This window comes from Sus scrofa, chromosome 3 (genome assembly GCF_054392235.1).
Source record: "Sus scrofa isolate SSC_HxYL_T2T_F1_AM1 chromosome 3, Sscrofa_HxYL_maternal_Yorkshire_Landrace_v2.0, whole genome shotgun sequence".
NCBI lineage: Eukaryota > Metazoa > Chordata > Mammalia > Artiodactyla > Suidae > Sus > Sus scrofa.
In genome coordinates, this window is record NC_139385.1 from 26,031,380 (window position 1) to 26,051,267 (window position 19,888).

Below are 19,888 nucleotides of genomic sequence, written 5' to 3' on the forward strand. Positions count from 1 at the left end.
GCATCCAACCTGGGTGGGACTGGGGAAGGCCGAGCCCTCCCGGTGCGAGCGTCCCGCTTCCTGGGGAAGCTGAGGAGCGAGGGGTTGCCCGGGGACTTGCGGGCACCTGTGGGCCCTGTGTGGAACAGCAGGCGCCACAGCCCTGCTGGGGCAAGGCTGGAGCTCGAAGTGGAGGTGGGCCAGCCTTTGTCTCATGGCCGCGTTTTCCCTTCTGAGCTGCAGGAGCTGTCTCTCCGCCCACAGAGCTGCCATCCCTGTTTCGTGGGCTCTTGTCTCATGGAAGAGGATCCCGTTCTGGTAAGAGACAGCGGTCCTGGCCACCTCTCTGCCCACGTCTTCCGCTCGCTTCTTGTAGACTCTGCCCTGCTGACACAGAGAGCCCAGGCGCCTGAACACCTGGGGGCATTTCTTCTGGAAGGCGAGGCCACGCGCCTCCTCCTCAATGGATCTTCTGAGGAGCATCTTGAGGTGCTCTTCATGTAATTGAGGCAGCATCCTGAGTTGGAGCCGAAGCTCCTGAATCTCCCTTTCCAGCTGCGTGTTGTCCGCCTGCAAGGACGCGCACTCGGCTTGGAGCCTTTGTACTTGTCCCGCCAGCTCTCCATTGAGTGGATGGTCTTCAGGCCGTTTTCTGGAGATGGCCTCGACGTGCTCTTCGTGCCATTGCAGGGACCCTTCGCCGTGCCCAGGGTCCATGAGACGCTTCCGATGGGCTTGCGGCCGCCGGGCCGGGGGGTGGTCATGGTCCGCAACTCGGGGTCCCTCTGCCTCCCAGGGCTCAGGCCAATGGATGGTCTTCAGGGTGCTTTCAGCCAGAGATGGCAGCTGGCTCCCTTTCTCCTCCAGGACCCACCGGCTCCGTGTGTGTAAACGTGCCAGCACATCTTTCTGTCCCCTCAGGACCCGCGTTCTCTGCTTCCATCCCTCCGTTTCCCGGCAGAGCCTTTCCAGGCATTGCCGAAGATGAGCGTTTTCCTGCAGCCCAACCATGAGTTTCTCGCGGAGGTGGTGGACCTTCTCCTGGGCTGTCTGCAAGGCGTTTTGGGCCTGGGTCCCTTGGGCTTGGTACGCTTCTGAGGTGGCTCCAAGGGACTGGATCTGTCCTTGGAGACGAGCCCACGTGAGCCCGAGACAGCAGAGGTGAGAGGGCTGGCTCTTGCGTCCTTTTCCCAGGAAGCCTTGCCTGTTGGGAGGTGACGTGTTGGGGATGGGAGGAAGTGCCGCCAAGCACAGGCATTGCAACGTGGGAGCGCTGGCCTCCACAGCGGGTGACTGGAGGACTTCAAGGCCTCGGGCCCTCCGTCCGTTCTTCCCCCCGGCCTTTCTGTAGACTTCGGCCCAGCCAGAACCCCTCTCGGCCGGCTCTCCTCCTCTTCTGAAAGGACGGCCGCTCTGGACGACCCAGACCAGCAGAGCGGCCCAGAGTGGGGTCTCCCAGGGAAGCCCCAGGAGACCCAGAACTGCTCTCAAGGTGTCCGACACCACCAGGAGAGTGTCCCCCAGGAGCTCCAGGGCCGGCAGCCCAAACATTGTGGTGGCAGGGAGCAGGCCCTCTGCGGCCCCACAGGCACCACCGCTCTGCCTCTGCCCGTGGGCCACAACTGACCCCACGGAACTCTGCCGCCCCAACACGCGGGTGCCTGGCAACCAGGGCAGATGGCCGTTGGGGCTGGGGGAGGGGGAGGCCCGCCAGGTTCTAGAAAGCCCTGCTCTCGGATGGCTCCGCCCCCTGCTCAGTGATGTCACCTACTCAGTGATGTCACCTGAGCAGTGCCTTTGGGGCGAGCCAAGGGCAGATGGCCGCCTGGAGCTGGATGTGGCCACGAGCCAACCTCGAAGGTCAGGCGGTGCCCTGGCTCTGCTGGCTGTCAGGTTTCCCACCTGGAAAATGATCAGGCTGGTGGCAAGACAGGCGACGACCTCAGACGTTGTCCACCTGGAGGGTGCATTCGTTTTTCCTGAAACTCATCCATTCGTATAGTCCAACTTCCAACAGTGCCCAAGGGGAGGTGCTCCAAACGGAGTTCCCCTTGTGGCTCAGCAGTAGTGCACCCAAGTCCTGCCCATGAGGAAGCGGGTCTGATCCCTGGCCTTGCTCAGTGGGTTAAGGACCCTTGAGCTCTGGATGAGGTTGCAGATGCGTCTCGCACCCTGCGTGGCTGTGGCCGTGGCGTAGGCCGGCAGGTGTAGCTCCGAATTGACCCCTAGCCTAGGAACTAGGCCACCCCATGCCACGGGTGAGGCCCTCAAAAGTCAAGATCACAGCTTTTTCTTTTTTTGTAAAGATACACCAGGCCTCCTGTTGGTGTTGAGGCAGCAAGGTCCGGAATCTCTGCATCTTTGCCCAGGGCATAAGTTAGTGAGGGAATTTTATCCAAAGAATGATATCCATTGCCATGCTATCACCGTGGACACGGGGATCTACAGTGTGGCCTTTATTGGGCATGATAGAGAGAAGAGAAAGACCCACTCCCCATTGGTTCTTGAAAAAGTTGTGGTTCGTGCAACGAACTGCTGCTCCCAAGAATGGGAAGATCCTCCACCAGGACCAGAGAGCACCGTTGCTCCCGGAAAGGCGAAGGGTCAATCTGCACGGGTGCTCTGTGCCCTCTGTGTGGATGGCGAAAGAGGTGGACAGAGAGCTGAATGGACTCGTGCATAATAAGCCTTAGCACCGAGGTGTCGCAGGGGCGAGGGAAAGGAAGAGAGACGTTAGGTGTGGACATGTTTTCCTACGAAATTGGCGACAGTGGGCATGCCAATGGTTTCCCATTAAAAAAAAAAACAAAAGGAACTCCCTGGTGCCTGTTGTCCAAAAGACTGGTGGAGAGGCTGGTTGTACCATTTAAACGGGTTGCTTTTTCAGAAGACACCGCATGAGCGAGTAGCCAGGGATTAGACTTTCTTGTCCTTTTTCTTTTCACGGGCAATGGATCCACAAAGGTCAAAGGTCCCAAAATGGAGTTTGAAAGAAAAAGCCCGGCCTGCCAGAACTGAGTTGCCCTGGCCCCATTTTTCCTGGCATCTTCCTAGGTAGAGATAGCTTTTCAGCATCTTTAAGGAACTCCATATGTAGGAAGTTTACGGAAGGATAGGCAGAGGTATAAATGTATTCTTTGGTTTCCTTTCCCACCAATGGTAGCCGAGTCTTCCAACCGGCTTTTTGGTTTTGGCTTGATGAGCTGTAAAGACAAGGACTGTTCCATAGCAAAATGAATGACGAAGTCCAGAGCCTGAGGCATCCTTGGGTTTTAGGCCCCCTGGCTCACCGCTGGCATGCTGATGTGTGTGTGTGTACGCCGAGGGAGCTTGGACTCCACGCGGCCTTGGTCAGAGGACTCCCGGGGGACGAAGGGCTGTGGCTGGGGGTACCCCTCAGCTGCACAGGCCTTGTGTTGCAAGGGCATGATCCAGACTTTTCCACCTGTCCGGTCTGGGTTCCCATCCAAGCTCCACCACCTGCTTGCTCGCTGTATGACACCAGGCCTGTTCACCTTGCTGCGCCTCAGTGTCCCCGTCTGCACAATGGGGACAATGACACGCTCCACCTCCCAGGGTGGTGCATGAGAACATGCTGTCCTAGACGTGTCTTGCCCTTGGGACACACCCACCGAATGACTCTTCCCTCACTGCAGTCCCTAGCAGGAACGAGAGCGAGGGAGGACGCGGAAAGGGGTGGAGATGCCCTGGTGGCTCAGGGGGTTAAGGAGCTGACATGGTCTCTGAGGACGCAGGCTCAATGCCTGGCCTGGCTCAGTAGGTGGCGCATCCGGCATTGCCTCAAGGTGTGACGGAGGTCGCAGGTGTGGCTTGGTGTGGCTTGGTGTGGCTGTGGCCCAGGCCACAGGCGTGGCTGGCCAAAGAAAGAGAAATCCATGTGGAGAGGAAAGCGGTTGGCTTTTGGCCAGCAACGTCGTCCTGGACCCGACTGTCTTGAAACGAGCTGCAGTCTTCCTCGAGGTGGAGGGTGATTTGGGGGGAGGGGCGGCTTCCTCGTGTCCCCACGTTGTCCCCCTTGCTTCTCACCCTGACCCCTCAGGCCACGCTGGAGTGCCCTGCGGGGGAGATGGTGGCTGGCCCTGCGTGAGCTGTGTTGAGCTGGGTTCCTATCTGAGCATGTCCGTGGCTCTGAAGCTGTACGGTGTGTTCCCTTCAGAAACCCGTGTCTCTTCGGAAGGACTCCAGTGATGCTTGCCAAAGGTGAGCACCAGTCAGAATGCCGCAGAGGGCCTTCTCAGCCCCGGAGGGCTGGAACCCGCCTCCAGGGTTTCTGAGTTTGTGGATCTGGTATAGGACCGAAAACCTTGGCGTTTGGAACAGATACCCCGCCGTTGGCTGGCGGCTCAGCAGGTTCAGGATCTGGTGTTGTCAGTGCCGTGGCTCTGGTTCCTAGCTAGGGTGGTGCAGATTTTTTGGATTATTTTGAATCCTCTTAGGGCCACACCCACGGCACCTGGAAGTTCCCAGCCTGTGGGTGGAATCAGAGCTGCGTCCGCCAGCAGACCCCACAGGGACAGCAAGGCCAGACCCGAGCCGTGTCCGTGACCCAAATCGCAGGTCACGGCAATGCTGGCTCCTCAGCCTACTGAGCGATGCCAAGGATTGACCCCATGCCCTCATGGTTACGAGTCAGATTCCCTTCTGCTGAGCCACAGCGGGGACTCCTGTGGCACAGGTTTGGAAGACCTCTGGCCTGGGATCTTCCGGATGACATGGGTCGGCCCAAACCCAGACAACCCCAAGTTGCGAGGCGGTGGCGGGGGGGGATGATCCTGCTTCTCAGGTACCCCACTTTGAGAGACTTGGTTTGGAGCATGGGGTCCAGAGACAGGCTTTCTGTCATCTCCTTCTGGCCTTGCTGCCCACCAGTGACGTGATCCCAGGACAGGGTCACGACCCCAGGCTCAGTTTCCCCATGCGACCAACGGGAACCATTGTAACACACAGACGGCTGCTGTGAGAGTTAGGTGGGTCTGTGTGCATTTCCGCACCTGACCACAGGACCTGGAGCCTCTGGTGCATCCCTGGTAGTGACTGGGGCACAAGCTGGGGTGTTGGCTCCCGTGCCTTCTTGACTCTCCTTTGAGGAGCCATCCCAGCCAGAACGTCATGGAGCCCTTCCTTGGGGGGCCAAATATGCTTGCTCTGCAAACAGGTCATGAGGTGTTCCTGCTGTGGCAGAGCGGGTTCGCGATCTGGCGTGTGTCTGTGGCATTGCTGGTTCTATCCCTGGACCAGAGCAGGGGGTCCAGCGTCCAGCATTGCTCTTGATACCTCTGGCCTAGGCTGCACATACGGCTCGGACACTCCCTCTGGCCCCCAAACGTCCGCATGCCGCAGGTACAGCCGGAAAAGAAAAAAGTGCCGCGTCCCGTCAGGCTCCTGCTTGTCGACTGCAGAGTGGTTTGCTTGGAAAGGACACTGAACTTCTCCTGGGGAAAAGGAATATATATGGCATCCTAACATACATATGATGTATTGTATTTATTGCCTTTTCAGTGTAGGTACAGGCATACGTGTATCCATACACCACCTCCGTGATGTAACACATCTATCCACACACACACTCATACAAACACACACACCCACCCACACACACACACACACACCCCCCATACACACACACGGACAAGCTCCCATCTGACACAGCCTAACTTCATCTCACCAGACAAAGGCACATCGTCTCATGGAGGAGTCACCGTGAGCCTTCTCCATTTCCCTCCAAGGATTCCACTCTAATCCCGTTCATGAGCTTTCTTCTCAGAGGTCGGAGCTGTGAGAGGAAGGTGGATTCAGGCTGTGGTGGGGGTGAGGGAAGGATTGGGACCCCCTGAGAAGACACAGGGGACCACAGCCTGGAGAGCCCTGCTCTCCTTTCTGGTCTGCACTTGGGGAGGGCCTGTTGAGGTGGGCCTGGTTGTGTTGGGTCCACCTGGAGCACAGTGTGCCCTGGTGCTCTCATCTAGGCCCTGGGGTCGAGACGGAAGTCCCTGGGTCCAAGCACTTCTCCAAACCGCCTTCCTCCACCCATTTGGGCCCTGCCTGTTTCCCACCTACCCTCTGTGCTGCATGCTGGGCTAAGGGGTCCCCCAGCCCCCTGACAAGGTCCCAGCCCCACCGAGCTGCAGGCTGCCATCCAGTTGGAGGTGACCTGTCGCAGCAGGCACTCAAGCCGTCAGCAAAGAGCAGCGGGGGTGATGTTGGCCAGCAGCCGTGCACCGAAGGCCCTGTGTGAGAGGGAGGTTCTCCGGGGGTGAGGGAGGGCCACCCCTTTCAGCATGGTGGCCAGAGAAGGCGTCCTGGAGGAGGTGGCCTTTGAGCTGAGGCTGGACGATAGGGCCCCAGCCATGGGGAGAGGCCAGCAGCCAGAACGGCCAGTGCAGGTGCCCCGAGGAGGGAAGAAGCCAGGCTTGGAGTTCTCCACAGAAGCCCCCGGATGGTCAGAGCCAGATTGGGGAAGGCCTCCGTGGTGCCAGGAGAAAGGGAGGGGAAGGCATCGGTCGGTTTTGGGTTTGGCGGCTTCATTTGGCCTTCTTTGGCATCTGTGGAACCAAAACAAACAATCAAAAAAAAAAAAAAAAAAAAACACACAACAACAACTAAACCATACCACAGTGAGGATGCATGAGGGGAAAGATGAAGTTCCTTTCCCCAATTTCTCACACTTCCTCTCCTAGTCAAGGAAGCTTTGTGAGTTGAAAGGATGAATGTGAGACGGCCACAATGGTTTCGTGAAAAGGGGACCATTTATTGAAATCAAAACACAATCCTTATCCACATTCAATGTGAGGGCCCAGGACCCCGAGATGCAGGTATTCCTGAGAAGGTTACGAAATGATATGGGCCCTATCGGAGCCAATACCGATGAGGCACGCTGGTGCCAGCAGACGTAACTGGGAGGAGGGAGAGCATCAGCTCAAGAGAGCAGGTGGACTGGAAAGGGCGAGATCCACTGTCCCTGTCTAGGGCGATGTCACAGGTGTAGGTCTCGGCGTGGCGGTGGGTGTTTCGACCCAGCTGTCTGTCTGACCAAGGCATCCAACCTGGGTGGGACTGGGGAAGGCCGAGCCCTCCCGGTGCGAGCGTCCCGCTTCCTGGGGAAGCTGAGGAGCGAGGGGTTGCCCGGGGACTTGCGGGCACCTGTGGGCCCTGTGTGGAACAGCAGGCGCCACAGCCCTGCTGGGGCAAGGCTGGAGCTCGAAGTGGAGGTGGGCCAGCCTTTGTCTCATGGCCGCGTTTTCCCTTCTGAGCTGCAGGAGCTGTCTCTCCGCCCACAGAGCTGCCATCCCTGTTTCGTGGGCTCTTGTCTCATGGAAGAGGATCCCGTTCTGGTAAGAGACAGCGGTCCTGGCCACCTCTCTGCCCACGTCTTCCGCTCGCTTCTTGTAGACTCTGCCCTGCTGACACAGAGAGCCCAGGCGCCTGAACACCTGGGGGCATTTCTTCTGGAAGGCGAGGCCACGCGCCTCCTCCTCAATGGATCTTCTGAGGAGCAGCTTGAGGTGCTCTTCATGTAATTGAGGCAGCATCCTGAGTTGGAGCCGAAGCTCCTGAATCTCCCTTTCCAGCTGCGTGTTGTCCGCCTGCAAGGACGCGCACTCGGCTTGGAGCCTTTGTACTTGTCCCGCCAGCTCTCCATTGAGTGGATGGTCTTCAGGCCGTTTTCTGGAGATGGCCTCGACGTGCTCTTCGTGCCATTGCAGGGACCCTTCGCCGTGCCCAGGGTCCATGAGACGCTTCCGATGGGCTTGCGGCCGCCGGGCCGGGGGGTGGTCATGGTCCGCAACTCGGGGTCCCTCTGCCTCCCAGGGCTCAGGCCAATGGATGGTCTTCAGGGTGCTTTCAGCCAGAGATGGCAGCTGGCTCCCTTTCTCCTCCAGGACCCACCGGCTCCGTGTGTGTAAACGTGCCAGCACATCTTTCTGTCCCCTCAGGACCCGCGTTCTCTGCTTCCATCCCTCCGTTTCCCGGCAGAGCCTTTCCAGGCATTGCCGAAGATGAGCGTTTTCCTGCAGCCCAACCATGAGTTTCTCGCGGAGGTGGTGGACCTTCTCCTGGGCTGTCTGCAAGGCGTTTTGGGCCTGGGTCCCTTGGGCTTGGTACGCTTCTGAGGTGGCTCCAAGGGACTGGATCTGTCCTTGGAGACGAGCCCACGTGAGCCCGAGACAGCAGAGGTGAGAGGGCTGGCTCTTGCGTCCTTTTCCCAGGAAGCCTTGCCTGTTGGGAGGTGACGTGTTGGGGATGGGAGGAAGTGCCGCCAAGCACAGGCATTGCAACGTGGGAGCGCTGGCCTCCACAGCGGGTGACTGGAGGACTTCAAGGCCTCGGGCCCTCCGTCCGTTCTTCCCCCCGGCCTTTCTGTAGACTTCGGCCCAGCCAGAACCCCTCTCGGCCGGCTCTCCTCCTCTTCTGAAAGGACGGCCGCTCTGGACGACCCAGACCAGCAGAGCGGCCCAGAGTGGGGTCTCCCAGGGAAGCCCCAGGAGACCCAGAACTGCTCTCAAGGTGTCCGACACCACCAGGAGAGTGTCCCCCAGGAGCTCCAGGGCCGGCAGCCCAAACATTGTGGTGGCAGGGAGCAGGCCCTCTGCGGCCCCACAGGCACCACCGCTCTGCCTCTGCCCGTGGGCCACAACTGACCCCACGGAACTCTGCCGCCCCAACACGCGGGTGCCTGGCAACCAGGGCAGATGGCCGTTGGGGCTGGGGGAGGGGGAGGCCCGCCAGGTTCTAGAAAGCCCTGCTCTCGGATGGCTCCGCCCCCTGCTCAGTGATGTCACCTGAGCAGTGCCTTTGGGGCGAGCCAAGGGCGGATGGCCGCCTGGAGCTGGATGTGGCCACGAGCCAACCTCGAAGGTCAGGCGGTGCCCTGGCTCTGCTGGCTGTCAGGTTTCCCACCTGGAAAATGATCAGGCTGGTGGCAAGACAGGCGACGACCTCAGACGTTGTCCACCTGGAGGGTGCATTCGTTTTTTCTGAAACTCACACTTTCATTTTCTCCAATTTCAACATTTAGGTAAGTGCACAAAAGTGTGAATCATCCAGTCATCTTTCATGATTTCTTTGGTATGTTCTGACATCCATGGAATGACAGTAATCTGTGAGAGGTCCTAGGGAATTGGTTTGTTTAAACAATGTGTCAATGCTCATTGGAATTGTCATTTCTGTTACATCAGAATATCCTTTTTGCCATTCTTAATCAATTCCTTTCTTTTCTGACCTTCCATAACAGTATATTTGTAGCTGTTTCTTGTGTTTCATCCTATCTTGAACAGTAACCTTTTTCGGTGCATGTGTGTGTTTGTGTGTGTGTCAACATGTATGCATGTACATATTTTATCCAGAGGTCATCATCTTGAGGGAAGGAACCATGGTTTTTATTCGTCTTTTTATTATGGTCACTGTTTTGCAAATATGATCTGTAACATACTTACATTGAGTGACTGAATGAGGATTGCAGATTTAGGCTCCACATATCTCAGTGAAGGAAGAAAGAAATTAAAAACTGTTGGGCTAGAGCATTGATTAAGTGCATTGTCTCCTTGAGTGGTTTTGACCGTGGGGTACAGTCACCCTTACCGATTCCATTTATTTGATGTGTATGTGGAGTGCTTTATGGTACCCTAACGTGACTCCGCAGTTGCCGGTGGTTCAGCCTTGCCCTTCCTAGGCTTTCCTTGTGTAAAACCTGGAAGAGTATCAGAGGGCAAGGGTCCTAATACGTTTTGCAAGTGTTGTGGTTGGGTGAGCACCAAACCTAGGAACCATTTCCAGGGACTTGCTGTGCAAGTGGTTTGGTGCTGAGGTTCAGTAGACAGGCCCAAGGCAGCAAGAATCCTGTGCCCTGGTTCCACTCTCTGCAGGCTTTTCTTTTGTGCTATTGGCCCCAACCCCCAGTTTGCTGGAAGTGCTGCTTGTAGGTACTGCCTCCTGCTGAGTGATCCCAGAACTGAGATTGGTCACAGGGCTTGCTTGCTTTCTCACCCCTGCCCAGGAACACCCCCTGGAAGTGTGAGGCAGAGAGGGGTTGAGCCTTGCTCTCCCATCCTGTGCAGGGCCCTGGCCAAGGGTCCAGGATCCTGACTGTCCCTTGCCCATCTTCGCCAGGCCCCAGCTGGCAGCAATGCATCTTCAACTGATGCGGGTCATACAAGTTAATCGCGTATGTTCCTCGGTCTCTGCATTCAGCAGGCCTCTCCTCCAATGGGTGTTTCCCTGTTGTGCTTGGGCCCAGTTGCTTCTTCCTTCTGTCCCCTCCACCTTTCTGTTGCCTCCTCTAGCCTCAGGTCCCTCCTCTGGTTGGTGGGGATCTCTCTTAGATCCCCCAGGGTGGCAGTCCCACAGCTGGCAGTGCTGTCACCTCCCTGGTGGGCCTGGCTTTTGTCCTCCTGTCCTCAGGGGACCCACTGGGTTCCTCCCACCTGGACCTGGGTTGGGCAAGCTACCTTTGTGAAGGTTAGTCAGCCTCCTGGCCTTTCTTGTGCCCTCATCTGTTTGCTGTCTTTTCCCTGTGGGGTTTTTAGGGCTTTGTTTGCCCAATTTCAAGACAAATCTTCCAAAATTTTCAAAGAAATATATGTTTACAATGTTTATGTATGAGAAAACTATGGTTCCCAGGGTAACAAATAGACATCATATTATATAATAAAGCCAAATTGTTTTACAGAGTTTTCTGACCTGTGTTCTTATCATAGAGTGATAAGAATGCAGCATCTTTATCATTCTTGCTATATATGATAGTATCAGGCATTGATTTTTGCCAATCAGATTTGTAGAATAATACATCACTGTGGTTTTAATGATCATTTCTCTGATTCCTAATATGCTCAACTATCTTTTCCTATGGCCTTGGCTGGAAATACTTGTCTATTCAGTTTTCATTTTGCCTTTTTTCTTTGTATTTTCAAGAGGGCATTTTTTTGTCTGTGATGTGCTGGGAACATTCTTCTTCGTTCTACTATTGTCTTTTCTTATCCACACTTTCCTTAGAGATCTGTGGTGACCAGGCATTCCTTTTTTAAATTTTTTTAGGTTTGTTGAAGTGTACTTGAGTTACCCTGTTGTGTTAATTTCTGCTGTACAGAAAAATAGCTCAGTGATACATATCTATATTCTTTTTCTTATTCTTTCCCATTATGGTTTATTACAGGATATTGAGTATAGTCACCTGGGCTCTACAGCAGGACATTATCTTTTATCCAATCTACATGTAATAGTTTGCATCTCTAATCCCAAGCTCCCAATCTGTCCCTTCTCCACCCCCTACTCCTCCTTGGCCACCACAGGTGTGTTCTCTGTCTCAGAGTTTGAATGGGTATTTTCTTTTTTTAAACTTTATGGCTGTACCTGTGGCATATGGAATTTCCCAGGCCAAGAACTGAATCTGAGCCACAGCTGTAGCAATGCTAGATTCTTTGACTGCACCAGGCCATGGATCAAACCTGCAGCTCTGCAGTGACCAGAACCATTGCAGTCAGGTTCTTAACCCATTGCTTTCATGGTGGGAACTCCTGGACTGGAATTCTTAATTCTTTTTATTTTTTCCTTTTTTTCCCCCTTATTTTTTAGGGCCAGCCCTGCAGCATATGGAAGTATGAGGCTAGGGGATGAATCAGAGCTGCAGCTGCTTATATACACCCCAGCCATAGCAACACCAGATCTGAGCTGCATTTGTGACCTATACCACAGCTTGTGGCAATGCTGGATCCTTAACCCCCTGAGTGAAGCTAGGGATTGCATGTGAATCCTTATGGCTACTAGTCTAGTTCTTAAGCCTCTAAGCCACAATGTGGACTCGACATCCTTAATTATTATACTAAGATAATTTATCTGTTCATTTTCTTTATCACTGAGCTTCTTTGTATTTGATTTAAGAAATCCTTCTCCCACCAAGGTCATAGCATTTAGAAAAAGATTTCTCATAATTTCAAATTTATACCTTCAACTTTTAAGTCCCTGTTAACCATCAATTTTTATTAGTGTGTATTCTCTCACATGAGGTAGATATCTAAACTTATTTTTCTTTTTTTTTTTGTCTTTTGTTGTTGTTGCTGCTGTTGTTGCTATTTCTTGGGCCGCTCCCGCGGCATATGGATGTTCCCAGGCTAGGGGTCTAATCGGAGCTGTAGCCACCAGCCTACGCCAGAGCCACAGCAACGCGGGATCCGAGCCGCGTCTGCAACCTACACCACAGCTCACGGCAATGCCGGATCGTTAACCCACTGAGCAAGGGCAGGGACCGAACCCGCAACCTCATGGTTCCTAGTCGGATTCGTTAACCACTGCGCCACGATGGGAACTCCTAAACTTATTTTTCAATATGTACATACACTATCACCCTAGCATTATTTATTGAAAAGACCATCTTTGCTCATTGCCACCTTTGTCATCTGTGTGTTTCTGAGCTCTCTGTCCTTCTAAGTTTGTCTACCCCTATGCCAACACTACCCTGTCTGAGTTACAGTAGGTGCTGTGCTGGGTGATATCTTTTAGAGCAGCCCTTGCTCTTCTTCAGAAGCGTCTTGATGAGCAAGTGTCATCTCTTCCACATGACAGATCACAAAGGAACAAAAATCATCCTGGGATTTCTATATTTCTTTCATCTGTGCTCTGAAAGAAGGCAAAATGAAAACTGAATAGACAAGTATTAGGGAAGAGACATCCATGTAGAGCTTGTTGGACAAAGAGTCATTAAAACTTCCATCTACTCATGAGGTTAATCACATTGTATTTAACCCAGTCTTTCTCGTTATATTTTTTATAACCAAGTGTGAAGACCTAGCAATAAATTTAGAAGCTGGTATTAGATTCTGCTTGTAATCCCCCAGGAGCTCCTTTAAAATTGGGAGTCTAGAAATACCTTAGAAGCACTTGAAATCATCCTGCATAAGATGGGAGAAGGAAGAAGCAGAGAGGAAGAGGCAGTATTTATCAGAACCTATGAATTCTAGTTGCTTTCATAAAACTCTTTGCCGCATGATTTGAGTTACCTTAGCATCTCAGTGATAAGAGTATTATCTTGTAACTGAGAAAACTGACTGGAGTGGGAAGTAAGTCAGGGGAGTTCATGTGGTTCCTGGGTGTCTGATTAGGGCTCCACACCCCTCTGTCTGTGCCCAGGGCCCCCATGCTTCCCACTCACACCAGCTGCCCCACCTCCTGTGTGCTGTGGATGGGGTTCTGGGACTGGCTTTAGAGACAGGCTCAGAGATGTAGGCAACCCTTCCCATTCAGTCCATGCCTTGCAATTCCTGTTATCCCCACAGGGAGTCTTTGGGGCTGAATTCTGCTTGATGGACCAAGAGGAACCAAAGAGATTCAAGATGGTGATCAGGGCCTTAGTGAGTTGGGGGATAGTGCAAGGTGCCAGAGAGGCACAAGTTTTCTGAAAAAATTTCAAGACTGTTGCACTGTGGGCCATAAGACTTTGATTCTGGGTGGTCTGTTGACAGGGAATCCAGCTTGCTGAACCACATCCTTGTCATCCATAGCAGGCCACAGTGAGATGCTAAGGGTGATTCAAGATCCGTAGCAGAGAAAGCCCATTGGGAGATAGAGCCTAGGTGATGGCCTGATGGATGAGGCTGCATTTCTGTCCCTTGTCCTGGGCCTGAGAAGAGGGAGTAGGTGTGTGATAACAGCACTGGTGACAGATAACAGTGGAGGGTTCCAGGCTGCCCACCTCCAAGCTCTCAGCCCTTGTCTGCTCTCCCTCCACTTGCAGCGATAGACCCTGAGCGCCCTGTGTGGCCTGCATTTACAATTTTTCTTTCTTCTGGACCTTGGTTTCTCTATTGGTGCCTCTCTACTGACCTTCTTTTCCTTCCTAATACCCAATTCAACTTTGTCCTTCAAGAATTCCATTCTGAAATTTGATATTTTAATGCAAACTCATGTTTATCTGACTTGTCTTTCCAGTCAGCTCAGATCATCATCATCATCATCATCTGGTCATCTCCACTGGATGAGGATAACACATCATCATCATCATCATTCTATTAGTACTGATAATAACAATAATAGCAACACAACAGCAGTAATTTTAGTAATTTTTATTTCTGGCCCTCACTGAGCAGATTAGCCCCTCCTTTTGGTGCATTCATGATTTATCTCATTTAATCCTTACCATAGCCTGAGAGAGAAGGTCCAGCAATTCATTATTCCCATGTTAAATCTTAACTCAAAGGCAAGCTTGTTGCTGAGAGGGGGAGCCAAGACTTGAACTCAGGAGAGTGATCTAGATGTCCCTTTAGCATCTGGGCATTCCTCAAAAGACATACCAGGAATGTCTGAACTGCCAAGGATGTGTCAGTGACCTGCTTTAGATGATGTGGCAGAGCTGAAGGCTGCTGGGAACTTATGTTTGCAAAGTTGACTCTGATATGTCTCACTAGAGATGGTGTGGAACACAAGAAACCAAACCAGCCTGGCCTCGGTGTCCTGGGAAAATAACCACTGCACAATGGCTGCTAACGGGCATTACAGGTCTCAGATCTATGCTGGATGGATGCAAAGTAGGGTCTGTGGGCAAAGGGTGATGTCACTGGATGATATATTTTGAAAAAGAGACAAATATGTGGTGATATAGTTCTATTCTACACATGATCTTAGCCAAAAGGCCAAGAAGCGATTTGTAATTCTATCCTAATGTGTAATTCCTGTAAGAGAATTGTTATGGCTTGTTAAGTTGTGGTTGATCCAGAAGCACTTGAATTAGGATCTTGCCCACAAAGAGCAGTGGCTGTCGTTCAAGATGGTTCATGGTAAATTGAATTGTAGTTCAGTTGCAGGCAGCCATGTTGTGCCACTGTAGACTTGGTCTTCAGTTGTTTTTTTGAATTATGAAACATTGGGTACAGATGAAAGATCACATGTGATATACATGGAGTTCCTGTGGCTTAAATGTAAAGTGCAGCCTCCCTCTTCTTCCTGATCTATCCAGGGCTCCCCTCCCTCTTCTTGAAACTCTACCATCTTACTCTTCTTTGTTTCTTCTCTTGCTTTCTTTTATTTTCACCATAAACATTATGAATCTATTCCAAACAATGTATTTTTAGAGTTTTTCACTTTTGAACTTTATAACAATATCATATACTATGTATCTTATTCAATGATTTGGTATATATTATTACATGGAATGAACATACACAAGTTTTTCAAATCTAATTTTTTTCTCTTTTGAGAGGTTGGATTCAGGGGGATATATTTGAAGGATCCACAAAGAAGACCAGGAAGATTTGAAAAGTAGGCAGGGACCAAATATTTTAGCCTTCTAGAGCAGCATAAGGAGTACAGATTGTGTTCTAAATCCAGCAAGACTCCATTGAGGATTTCTATATAGGGACCTGAGATGATGGGATTTATAATGAATCCCCTCATATGTATCTTGTAGGATGTCATGCCTATTTGAGAACAAGGAAACCTGTTAGCTCTATTGTAGTTTGATAAGTGAGAACATTAGTGGGTCAACCAGGCTGCAGTTTAATTTACTGTGCATGGACTCTGGTAACAGCAAGTAGCTGTTCTTTGCTGTGAAAATCCTGACTCTGGTCTTTCTGAATCAGTCACCACATAGCAAGTGGGCTGTTGTGTGAATTCCAGATTTGAAGAAGCTATAAGTCACCATGAATCCTCATCTTTTTCAGGAGGATAGCATCCCTGTTGTGTATCCCTTTGCATACAGAGCGTTTCTCTGCTCTGTTTGCTCATGGCCACCCAGGCCAGCGCTAGTTAAAAGTTTGCTGGAAGAAGAGAATAGGGTCTGGGAAAGGTAGATTAGAGGCAAAGCACTAGAAGCAAGATGGAAGAATTTAGGCAAAGGCACATTTATACTCAGCATAGAAAGAAGGTGGCAACCAGCAGGGTCCCATGAAGTCTGCTGGGTTGAGAACTACACACAGTCCCTTGGGTTAACCCATTGGGGGGCCTTTGGTGACATTTTGATAGAAGTTTTAGGGAAGATGTGGGGGTGGAAACCACTGAGAACCTAATGCAGGGAAGTATATTTAAATATTCTTATAGTATATTCATGTTAGGAGAAAGACAGCCTTTCTAGATAGTGCAGGTCAGGAATATAACTAGGAACTGGGTGTGGGGATGCTGTTAAGGTAACCTTAGAAGGAAAGTAAAATGTTACCATTGAGATTTGGGCTGATGGAGAAACAAGCGGGTGGACTAGGTGACTTTTCAGTGCCTTTCTGAACTCAGATCTGGTATCATGTCTCATCCTATGTTCCCTTTGCTAAAATACTGATGACATTGAACAGGAGTGGAAGAGAAAGAGAAAGCTTTTCTTTGTAAAAGAATGAAACTGAGGAGATCCTGCTGTGGCACAGTCAGTTAAGGAAATGGTGTTGCCACAGCTGTGGCATAGGTCACAGCTGTGGCTCAGATTCAATCATATGCCATGAGTGTGATGGAAAAAGTAACAAAATAAATGTAACTGAGCCAGTGTTTTAACATCAGTGAATTGTTCCCAAAACTCTACTTCCTTCCAATATTTACAAGCAATTTAAGAAAACCAATTTAGGAGAGAACACAATGAAACTAACGGGCCAACAAAATCTGCTCTTGAAGGACCTGGCCTGCAATCAGGGGACACATGTGGCCACACTGGCTTGGTGAGTCTCCCAACTTTGGGGAGCCCACAGGGGTGGGGGTGTGTGGCTGGGCTCTCATACAACAGGGTTCCCTCATCCTGTTCCAGGGGCATCCTGCAGGCTGAGGAGGCAAGTGTGAGTCATGGCCACACCAGCAGGGCAAATGAGCATGCTCAGAAGCCTGGCAGTAGGGTCTCTGGAGGCAGTGTGAGCATTACAGAAGCACCCCAGAAACCCAGGAGCAGTGTGGGTAGCTAAGACTGCCACCCCCAGGTGGAGGAGGTGTTGTTGAGGAGGGAAGGACTCTCCACTCCTTGAAGCACCTGGTGTCGGCTTTTGGAAAAAGAGACTATGAGGTAAGCAAGAACAGGGAAAGAAGAAGGGGAAAGTGAAGAGGTTACAGAGGGAAAAGGATGTGCAGTGAAAGCCTGGAGCATGCAGGGGGTGAGAGGCATTGGGGTGGAGCAGGAGCTTCTGCACTGGGGCTGGTGAGGAGGCAGCTGCTAGGAGGCAATGCTGTGCGCCTTACCTGCCCATGGGTGGAAAGCACTGGAACCAGGAGCACACACCGCTGGGGCAAGTCAGTGCCACTTCAAATTCCCATGCTCCTTATCATTTTGCCAGGGTGGAGACAGCAGTTCTGGGAAGAGGGGTGATTAATAGAAGGGAAGCCCTGGGCATGGGTTCTCATCCTAGGACACTTGCTTCCTGAAAGCTGGTGGGAGCCAACCAGCAGAAGGTGGACTGGGTGACCCCCAGAATACCTCAGAGGCATAGACAACACAGCAGCAAGATAAGGCTGGCACTTTCCAACCTAGCACAGAGCAATGCAGGTGGAGGCAGCAGCTGACCTGGTCTCTTGCCTTATTGTATTGCAAGAAGAGGATTAATTTCTCTGTGGTGGTAGGAACTGTCTTTGCTTTGGGAAGTTCAAAGAGCTGAGGAGGGAGAGGAGAATTGGTTTGTAGGTCTGGTGAGTCTGCATGTGGAGAGAGCATGTTCTGCTCTGGAGTTGGAGTTCTGGGACCAAGGGTGGGGAATGCCAGGATGACATCTTGTGAGGGAAAGCAGCTGTAATGATACAGATGTGACCTGGAGAGCACCTGGGCTGCTTTACCCAGCTCACCACTTGCCTTCACTCTACCTCAAATGCAGGAATCAAGGTACCAAGTGACCTGACCAGAGGTGCTTCTCCACCAGGCGTGTGTGCACTTGGGTGTGTGGGTCCTCAAATTTGATTTCCTAAAGCTTTTAAGAGAGCTAAAGCAGACACCCACTGGGCAGCCAGCTTGGATTGCATTTTCAGGGGTGAAGTAGCAAATTTGCCCCTTAGTGTAACACTTGGGCAAATGTCCATAGCCTGGGTGTGTATCTTTACTGTCCCAAGGAGAGTATGCTAGCAGAGTGGCTGATGCTGAATTGCACTGGATCTCCTCTCCAGAGCCTTCCCCCAGCACAGCTTCCTTACAGCCTGGTTAATTTCTGTGTGGTTTTAAGTGCTAGGTGCTGGGAAGAAGGTTGGCTCAAGCAGCAGAATTCACTTGTCAGCTTTGTGCCTGTGTGTGTTGAAATTGTGATCCTGTTTGGGGTGTGATGCAGGTTGGAAGTGGTAGAGGCAGCAGGGGTTTGAGAATTGCATCCTTATGGATGATTTCAAAATGCAAACATTCATTTGTCTGCAAGTGCTGTTTGAACTTGTCTGATGGATCCAAGGATATGCTTTCCTCCCACTGCCTGCACTTGCAGTGTGAAATGATGACTCTCTTTAGGAAGTCAGTGTATTTGAGCTTTTATGTTGTTAAGGGCACTGTGTTCTTTGCACAGGCATTTCATTTGTTTCTTGACCTCTGAATGCCAGCACAACAGATAGCCCAATCCTTGATTTGAGGTCTTTTGGGGTTATGACATGAAAAATTATCTTTGTTAAAATTTTAATGGTTGGTTTTGTAGTCTCTGATAACCTTATGTTATGAGACCATTGTATGATGCATGAAGCATTGATCACAATTTCCTGTGTTTAAAACAATGGTCCCCTATCTACTTAAAAGACCATGCATAAGAATACACACTTCAGAAAGGGGAGAGCTGCACCTGGAAGAAATCCACACATTTGTATAAGATTTGTGGTAGTAGCATATTAATTAAAAAATCCAAAGCCAAAAACCACCTGAGGTCTTTGTGTTCCAAATGTGGTGGGATGGAGATGGCCTTGGGTGCCCCTTCTTGTTACGGGAGCTGGTATTGGGGAGTATACTTGGAACATGCCTGCTTCTCCAGTGGGCATTCAACATACTACAGACATGTGGTTTAGATCAGACACTCCTATCACTGAATAACCTGTCTTTAGATTTTGTCAACATAGTTTGCCACAATTAACTTATTGTGTTATTATCCAAACCAAAAAAAAAAAGCCCAAAAAATATATGATTAGTTACTGTTGAGCTGGAAAACACATTCATTTTGAAACGGGTTTCCATATGGAAATATAATGAGCTTAAGTGACTAATTTAAAATGAATTACATTTCAGATTTGATTTAGACTGTCTCTATAGTGCTATAAGATTGGATTTAATATAAAAATAGCAGTAGTGAGATACTTATTTTTTAAATGACAACCAATGTTTATCCCAATATGGCTGATATTTTAAAAACAAATTGAGATGAAAAGTATATTTTGCAAAGAATATTTGACTGTGTGTCTCTTTTGAGTGGGAACTTGTGAGAAAAGGATAATTTGGGAAAATATATGAAATTTTCAGAACTAGAATTTTGTGAATCCATACCAGGAAACTGATTGGATAGAAAATGAAACCATATGATCCAAAGCACAGCTGCCTTGTGTATTTGAAAATTACAAAAAATAACTGTTTCTATCTAAAATTTCCTATATCATTTCCTGAGCCAATGTAGTGTTCTTGTCTAAGAAATTTATTATAATTGGCAAAATCAGTTGCTTATCCCTAAATGACCTGGATATTGTCAGTGAAACTATTGAGAAAATGGGTCTTCTTTGCAGTGCAGGGGAGTTCTATTGAGAACAGCTGTGATGTAGTGGTACTTCAGTTATGAGATGAATGAACCGTGAATCATTTGAGGCCAGAGCCTCTTCTGGGTATGCAGAGAGATGCATCTGTCCTTCACTTATGGGACCTAATTTGTATCATAATGTATTATGACTAATAGCTTTATCTCCCCATTTTGGTTCTGAAGTATCAGGAATTGACTTTAAATGTTTTAATTTATACAATAGGATGTTGAGTTTAAAACATAGTTTTCTTTTTTTTTTTTTT

General features: G+C 50.5%; 2 long non-coding RNA genes across 4 annotated transcripts in view; both read left to right on the forward strand.

The window, feature by feature from the left end:
* Positions 1–19,888, forward strand: part of LOC110258473 (uncharacterized) — a 365,891-nt gene that overhangs the window by 146,580 nt on the left and 199,423 nt on the right. The gene's annotated exons all lie outside the window — the stretch shown is intronic.
* LOC146404484 (uncharacterized) overlaps positions 13,575–19,888 on the forward strand; it is a 77,909-nt gene continuing 71,595 nt past the window's right edge. Inside the window, exons 1-2 of one of the 2 annotated variants that reach the window (XR_014840503.1) lie at positions 13,575–16,619; positions 16,706–16,954. This is a non-coding gene — a long non-coding RNA (uncharacterized LOC146404484). The remainder of the gene's footprint in view (positions 16,620–16,705; positions 16,955–19,888) is intronic. The other variant, XR_014840502.1, reaches the window with a different exon arrangement.